Genomic DNA, 9,108 nt, shown 5'->3' with positions numbered 1-9,108 from the left:
AACAAAGTTTGTATGAAAAAAAAAGGGTGCCCAAGACTTTTGCACAGTAGTGTGTGTCTAATGGAGATCTTACTCAGAGATGGCCACATGATGCCAGGTTTTATGGATACGGATTATTATTTTACCCCACCCTAGACTGCCACCACAGTAAAGGCACTGGGTCTAACCTGGTCACAAAAGGCTAAACGGTTTAATTGTGGCCCTGCACAGTGCAAGTATTTGTGTGTAAGTGTGTGTCGTACTTTGATTTGAATATTTTATTTCAATGAGAATGTTCAAGATTCTGACACTGAGACCCTGTTTCCAGAAATGCATGTAAGTAACTGAGGGGAGACAACAACAACAACAACAACCCTTTAAGAGCTGAACACTGTTTAATGTCATCTGTCCACCAGAGGGTGACATGACACAATTTGCAAATTCATTCTTCTGTCAATTTGAAATTTTTTCTGGAAAATAAAGTGATGGGGCAGTGGTGGCTCAATAAGTTAAGGCCTTAGCACTGTTAAGTTGCCATTGTTGGGCCCCTGAGTAAGGCCCTTAACCCTATCAGCTCAACCAAACCACACTGAAACCACATAGAGGAGGTAAAAAGACGGAAGAAGAAGACTAAAATAATGTTGTGACACCAAAGTACTTTTACTTTTGCTTCTTACACTGGGTTTCTACTTTGGTATCAGATCAGAGTCTGATATTCAGTTTTATTGTGAGATGTTTTATAAAACTGATTCTACACAAATTTACATTCTTTACCGTGACAGACAGTGCCACTAAGAAAACATTTAAACTATTTACTATTATTAATTATTTTTAATGGTAAATATATCCATTTTCATATCACTTTTAATTTTGAGTTTAGAATAAATTTTAATTAGAGGCAGAGAATAAAACAATAAACAGAGAGAAAGTAGGATATAAAAAAGCAATAAAAAACAATAAAGATACAATAAAGAATTGCAATGAAGAGATATGACAAAAAAAGTGTGAACAATTAATAATTAACAACGTTAATAAAACAGCCCACAACTCAGTAAAATAATCTACATGTAGCTATTAACTTGCAAGAAAGACATAATCGAGTTACAAATTTTATGTTTAATTACAAGAACTGTGAATGCCAGCTTGAGCATTTACATCTTTAATCTGGATTTAAATTTTTTTTTTAATTACAGAACTTGTATTTAGGAGCAAAATAAGGAAAACATCTATGACCAGAAGGGGTTGCTCCTGACAACTGGTCAGTTACAGTAGGGCAAAAAAGTATTTAGTCAGTCACCAATTGTGCAAGTTCTCCCACTTAAAAAGATGAGAGAGGCCTGTAATTTTCATCATAGGTATACCACAGGCGGCACGGTGGTGTAGTGGTTAGCGCTGTCGCCTCACAGCAAGAAGGTCTGGGTTCGAGCCCCGTGGCCGGCGAGGGCTTTTCTGTGCGGAGTTTGCATGTTCTCCCCGTGTCCGCGTGGGTTTCCTCCGGGTGCTCCGGTTTCCCCCACAGTCCAAAGACATGCAGGTTAGGTTAACTGGTGACTCTAAATTGACCGTAGGTGTGAATGTGAGTGTGAATGGTTGTCTGTGTCTATGTGTCAGCCCTGTGATGACCTGGCGACTTGTCCAGGGTGTACCCCGCCTTTCACCCGTAGTCAGCTGGGATAGGCTCCAGCTTGCCTGCGACCCTGTAGAACAGGATAAAGCGGCTAGAGATAATGAGATGAGATGAGAGATGAGGTATACCTCAACTATGAGAGACAGAATGAGAAAAAAAATCCAGAAAATCACACTGTCTGATTTTTAAAGAATTTATTTGCAAATTATGGTGGAAAATAAGTATTTGGTCAATAACAAAAGTTCATCTCAATACTTTGTTATATACCCTTTGTTGGCAATGACAGAGGTCAAACGTTTTCTGTAAGTCTTCACAAGGTTTTCACACACTGTTGCTGGTATTTTGGCCCATTCCTCCATGCAGATCTCCTCAGAGCAGTGTTGTTTTGGGGCTGTCGCTGGGCAACACGGACTTTCAACTCCCTCCAAAGATTTTCTATGGGGTTGAGATCTGGAGACTGGCTAGGCCACTCCAGGACCTTGAAATGCTTCTTACGAAGCCACTCCTTCGTTGCCCGGGCGGTGTGTTTGGGATCATTGTCATGCTGAAAGACCCAGCCACGTTTCATCTTCAATGCCCTTGCTGATGGAAGGAGGTTTTCACTCAAAATCTCATGATACATGGCCCCATTCATTCTTTCCTTTACACGGATCAGTCGTCCTGGTCCCTTTGCAGAAAAACAGCCCCAAAGCATGATGTTTCCACCCCCATGCTTCACAGTAGGTATGGTGTTCTTTGGATGCAACTCAGCATTCTTTCTCCTCCAAACACGACAAGTTGAGTTTTTACCAAAAAGTTCTATTTTGGTTTCATCTGACCATATGACATTCTCCCAATCCTCTTCTGGATCATCCAAATGCTCTCTAGCAAACTTCAGACAGGCCTGGACATGTACTGGCTTATGCAGGGGGACACGTCTGGCACTGCAGGATTTGAGTCCCTGGCGGCGTAGTGTGTTACTGATGGTAGCCTTTGTTACTTTGGTCCCAGCTCTCTGCAGGTCATTCACTAGGTCCCCCCGTGTGGTTCTGGGATTTTTGTTCACTGTTCTTGTGATCATTTGGACCCCATGGGGTGAGATCTTGCGTGGAGCCCCAGATCGAGGGAGATTATCAGTGGTCTTGTATGTCTTCCATTTTCTAATAATTGCTCCCACAGTTGATTTCTTCACACCAAGCTGCTTACCTATTGCAGATTCAGTCTTCCCAGCCTGGTGCAGGTCTACAATTTTGTTTCTGGTGTCCTTTGACAGCTCTTTGGTCTTGGCCATAGTGGAGTTTGGAGTGTGACTGTTTGAGGTTGTGGACAGGTGTCTTTTATACTGATAACAAGTTAAAACAGGTGCCATTAATACAGGTAACAAGTGGAGGACAGAGGAGCCTCTTAAAGAAGTTGTTACAGGTCTGTAAGAGCCAGAAATCTTGCTTGTTTGTAGGTGACCAAATACTTATTTTACTAAGGAGTTTACCAATTAATTCATTAAAAATCCTACAATGTGATTTCCTGGATTCTTTCCCCCCATTCTGTCTCTCATAGTTGAAGTGTACCTATGATGAAAATTACAGGCCTCTCTCATCTTTTTAAGTGGGAGAACTTGCACAATTGGTAGCTGACTAAATACTTTTTTGCCCCACTGTATTACTAAAAATATTCCACACTTACAAAAAAATGAAAGGTGTACATGCAACACGTGTAGGAAATATGCAGCCATTTACAATTCAATTGCAGATGGCACATTTCAGCCCGTCAGGTCGAGGCTAATAATAAACTCTTAGGATGGAGTGCGTGTATGAAACAGAGCCCATTCCTCTCGGCTTGAAAGACAAGAGGGTTCTGAAAGACAGCTGAGAACAATGCTGTTGTCAACAAGGCTACACTTTTCTAGGTCAGCTCCATAGAAAGTTGTGGCCTTGAGGCATGTATGCATTATTAATATTGCAGTATGATATTTTACAACCAGCACAATGCATCAAAATTTCCCAAGTGACACTCTAAATGCAAGTGTCCATGATTTAGTAAGTACTTACCTTGTGTTTGACTTTTGGAATGGTTTTGGACTGGCAGCCATTTTAAACATTTCGGTTGTCTAGGGTCATTGCTTCACTGAGACAACGAGAAAAAGTCTGAATTCCAGGTTGCCTTAACATGTTCATTAAGAAAGTTTTATAATACTGTAATAATTCATAGCACAAGACAAATACTTTCCTTTCGAAGAGTTTGCGTAACTTGGGGGGGAACCCTTGGGATTTGATTTGCAGCATGGTCATGGTTTGAAAGTAGCTCAAAGATATCCTTACGAAACATTTTTCACTTTTTAACTTAATTTAAATGGCCCTGATAATTGGTGCACTGATCAAGCACAGGACCTGGGGCTTGATGAGACTATACCATGGAGGTTCCTTGACATGGTCCCTCCCTGCACACTGGACCCAGGGTTTGATGAGACTATACATTGGAGGTTCCTGAAACTGGCCCCACCCCTGTGCACTGGACCCAGGGCTTGACAAGACTATACCCTGAAGCTTCATTAAACTGACCTCACCCCTGCGCACTGGGCTTGGGGCTTGACTAGACTATATCTTTGAGGTTCATTGGCATGACCCTACCCCTGCGCACTGGGCCTGTGGCGTGACGAGACAATACATTGAAGCTTCATTAAAATGGCCCCACCCCTGCACCCTGGGCCAAGGGCTTGACTAGACTATACATTGGAGGTTCATTGGCATGACCCTACCCCTGCGCCCTAGGTCCGGGGCTTGACTAGATTATCCAATCCAATTTTATTTATAAAGCACAGTTTAAATAAACACAAAGGTTTCCAGAGTGCTGTACAATAAATAAACACAATAAAACTATACAATAAAATAAGTGCTGTACAATAAAATAACACCATAGAACATAAAATAAAAAATAAATTATTAAATAGGCTGTCCACTCCAAATAAAATATCTGTGTACATAAAATCAACAACCTACATGGTGTTAAAAGCCAAAGAAAAGAGGTGCATTTTAAGAAGAGTTTTAAAATTAGACAGTGAGGAGGCCTGTCTAATGTGCAGCGGCAATGCATTCCATAATTTTGGAGCTGCAACCGAAAAAGCCCGGTCCCCTCTGAGCTTCAGCCTAGTCTTGGGAACTCTCAGGAGCAGCTGGTCAGCTGACCTGAGAGCTCGGCTGGGTGTATAGGGGTATAGCAGCTCAGAGAGGTACGATGGAGCAAGACCGTTTAAAGATTTAAAAACAAATAAAAGAATTTTAAAATGAATTCTAAAATGGACGGGTAGCCAGTGGAGCAAAGCTAAAATCGGTAAAATGTGCTTAAATTTCCTTGTGCCAGTTAAAAGGCGTGCGGCTGCATTTTGTACTAGTTGAAGATGTGCAATGGAGGACCCACTGACCCCCATATAAAGTGCATTGCAGTAATCTAGCCGAGTGGTCACAAAGGCATGAATTACTGTTTTAAAGTGCTGTCTGGGTAAAAAAGGTTTTATTTTTGCCAACTGCCGCAACTGAAAATAGCTTCCTTTCACCACTGCTTTAATCTGGCTATCAAACTTAAGGTCCCCGTCCACTTTTACCCCCAAATCATTAACTATAGGTTTGGCATATTGTGCCAAGGAACCCAGATCGACTGAGGGGGTCACAGAGGTGCCACCAAAGACTATCACTTCAGTCTTTTTTTCATTAAAATTTAAAAAGTTTAGAGACATCCAAGCCTTGACATCCTCTAAACAATTTAACAGTGGTTTAAGGGAGTATGAATCAGCCTTTTTTAGGGGCACATAAATCTGAGTGTCATCAGCATAACAGTGGAAAAGAATGCCATGCTTCCTGAGAATGGAACCAAGTGTAAGAAGATACAAAGAAAATAGAAGAGGGCCCAGCACTGAACCCTGTGGAACCCCACATAAGATAGGAGCAGTGGAGGACACAGAGTCATCAAGGCTGACACAGAATGTCCAGTGAGACAGGTAAGACCTGAACCATTCCAATGCCAAGCCCCTGATGCCCACCCACTGCTCCAAACAATCAATCCGTATGTCATGGTCCACTGTGTCAAAAGCAGCAGTTAAGTCTAGGAGCACAAGGATTACACAGTGACCAGAGTCAGTAGCTAAAAAGACGTCATTAAAAACTCTTAAAAGCGCTGATTCTGTGCTATGCAATGTTTTAAAACCAGATTGGAAAATTTCAAGAACATTTTGTCATTTAAAAAGTCCATGAGCTGAGAGTAGACAATCTTCTCTAAGATTTTTGAAAAGAAGGACAGTTTAGAAATTGGCCTAAAATTAGCCATAACAGCAGGATCCAGTCCGGGTTTTTTGATCAGTGGCTGCACAACTGCATGTTTGAAATGTACTCCTGAGGATAGACTGCTGTTAATGATGCTGTGTAAATATGGCCCCGCAGTGAGGAAAACCTCCTTAAAAATTTGAGGAGGAACAGGGTCACTGATGGCTTTAAATGTCCCATAGTCTCCTGCACAAACCGCAGGGTAACCGGTTCAAATGAATCAAAAGTAGCAGAACAGGGTACAAACACTGAGGGGTCATAAGCAGGAAGTGAAATAAGTGCTCTAGTACAGGTGACTTTAGCACCTGTGACTTTAGATTATACCTGAAAGGTTCATTAAACTGGCCCCACCCCTGCGCACAGAACCAGGGGCTTGACTAGACTATAACTAGGAGGTATCTTAAACTGGCCTCACTCCTGTGCACTGGGTCTGGGGCTTGACTAGACAATACCTTAGAAGTTCATTACACTGGCCTCATCCCTGTGCACTGGACCAGGGGCTTGACAAGAACATCTCATCTCATCTCATCTCATTATCTCTAGCCGCTTTATCCTTCTACAGGGTCACAGGCAAGCTGGAGCCTATCCCAGCTGACTATGGGCGAAAGGCGGGGTACACCCTGGACAAGTCGCCAGGTCATCACAGGGCTGACACATAGACACAGACAACCATTCACACTCACATTCACACCTACGGTCAATTTAGAGTCACCAGTTAACCTAACCTGCATGTCTTTGGACTGTGGGGGAAACCGGAGCACCCGGAGGAAACCCACGCGGACATGGGGAGAACATGCAAACTCCACACAGAAAGGCCCTCGCCGGCCCTGGGGCTCGAACCCAGGACCTTCTTGCTGTGAGGCGACAGCGCTAACCACTACACCACCGTGCCGCCCTGACAAGAACATACCTTGAAATTTCATAAAAGTGGCAATGCCCCATTCACTAGGCCTGGGGCTTGACTATACCTTGGAGGTTCATTAAAGCAGCCCCACCCAGTGCACTGGGCCCAGGATTTGACTATACCTTGGAGATTCATTAAAGCAGCCCGACCCCCATGCACTGGGCCCAGGGCTTGACTATACCTTGGAGATTCATTAAAGCAGCCCCACCCCTGTGCACTCGGCCTGAGGCTTGACTATACCTTGAAGGTTCATTAAAGCAGCCCCACCCAGTGCACTGGGCCCGGGGCTTGACTATACCTTGGAGATTCATTAAAGCAGCCCCACCCAGTGCACTGGGCCCAGGGCTTGACTCTTCCTTAGAGGTTCATTAAAGTGGCTCCACCCCTGTGCACTAGGCTTGAGGCTTGACTATACCTTGGAGGTTCATTAAAGCATCACTTCCCGTGCACTGGGCCTTGACTATACCTTGGAGGTTCATTAAAGTGTCACTTCCCTGTGCACTGGGCCTGAGGCTTGACTATACCTTGGAGGTTCATTAAAGCAGCCCCACCCAGTGTACTAGGCCCAGGGCTTGACTATACCTGGAGGTTCATTAAAGTGTCACTTCCCCGTGCACTGGGCCTGAGGCTTGACAATACCTTGGAGATTCATTAAAGCTGTCCCACCCCCCATAAACTGGGCCTGGGGCTTGGCTATACCTTGGAGGTTCATTAAAGCATCACTTCCCCATGCACTGGGCCTGAGGCTTGACTATACCAAGGAGGTTCATTAAACCATCACTTCCCTGTGCACTGGGCCTGAGGCTTGACTATACATGGAGGTTCATTAAAGCTGTCCCACCCCAGTGCACTGGACCCGGGGCTTGACTATACCTTGGAGGTTCATTAAAGTGGCACCACCCCCATGATCTGTGCCCGGGGCTTGACTATACTTTGGATGTTCATTAAAGCAGCTCCACCCCCATACACTGGACCCTGAGCTTGATTATACCTCGGCGGTTCTTTAAAGCAGCTCCACCCCCATGCATTGGACCCCGGGCTTGACTATACCTTGGATGTTCATTAAAGCAGCCCCACCTCTGTACACTCGGCCTGAAGCTTGACTATACCTTAGAGGTTCATTAAAGCTGTCCCACCCCAGTGGACTAGGCCTGGGGCTTGACTATACCTCGGAGGTTCATTAAAGCACCTCCACCCCCATGCACTGGACCCCGGGCTTGACTATACCTCAGTGGTTCATTAAAGCAGCTCTACCTCCATGCAGTGGGCCCTGGGCTTGACGAAAGCTTGGAAGTTCATTAAAGCAGCTCCACCACCACAGACTCGGGCTGAGGCTTGACTATACTTCAGAGGTTCATTAAAGCTGTCCCAGTCCCATGCACTGGGCCCAGGGCTTGACTATACCTTGGAGGTTCATTAAAGCAGCCCTACCCCCATGATCTGGGCCCAGGGCTTGACTATACCTCTGAGGTTCATTAAAAGTGTCCCGTCCCACCCCCATGCAAAAGGCCTGGGACTTGACTATACCTTGGCGGTTCATTTAAGCAGCACCACCCCTGTGCATGAGGCCTGAGGCTTGACTATACCTAGGAGGTTCATTAAAGCTGTCCCACCACCGTGCACTGGGTCTGGGGCTTGACTATACCTAGGAGGTTCATTAAAGCTGTCCCACCACCGTGCACTGGGTCTGGGGCTTGACTATACCTTGGTAGTTCGTTAAAGTGTCACTTCCCCATGCACTGGGCCTGAGGCTTGACTATACCAAGGAGGTTCATTAAAGTGTCACTTCCCCGTGCACTGGGCCTGGGGCTTGACTATACCTTGGAGGTTCCTTAAAGTGGCACCACCCCTGTGCACTAGGCTTGAGGCTTGACTATACCTCTGAGGTTCATTAAAGCTGTCCCACCACCGTTCACTGGGCCTGGGGCTTGACTATACCTTGGAGGTTCATTAAAGCAGCCCTACCCCCATGCATTGGGCCAGGGGCTTGACTATACCTTGGTGGTTAATCAAAGCAGCCCCACTCCTATGCACTGGGCACTGGGCCTAGGGCCCAGGGCTTGACTAGACTATACCTTGCAGATTCATTGGCATGACCCCACCCCTCTGCACTGGACCAGGGGCTTGAATAGCCTTTACCTTGGAGGTTCATTAAGCTGGCCCCACCCCTGTGCACTGGGCCTGGTGCTTGACAGGATTATACATTGAAGGTTCATTAAACTGTCCCCACCCCTGCGCACTGGACCAAGGGCTTGACTAGACTATACCTTGGAGGTTCATTTACATGATCCCACCCCTGTGCACTG

This window comes from Neoarius graeffei, chromosome 14 (genome assembly GCF_027579695.1).
Source record: "Neoarius graeffei isolate fNeoGra1 chromosome 14, fNeoGra1.pri, whole genome shotgun sequence".
NCBI lineage: Eukaryota > Metazoa > Chordata > Actinopteri > Siluriformes > Ariidae > Neoarius > Neoarius graeffei.
This window is presented reverse-complemented; position numbering follows the sequence as displayed.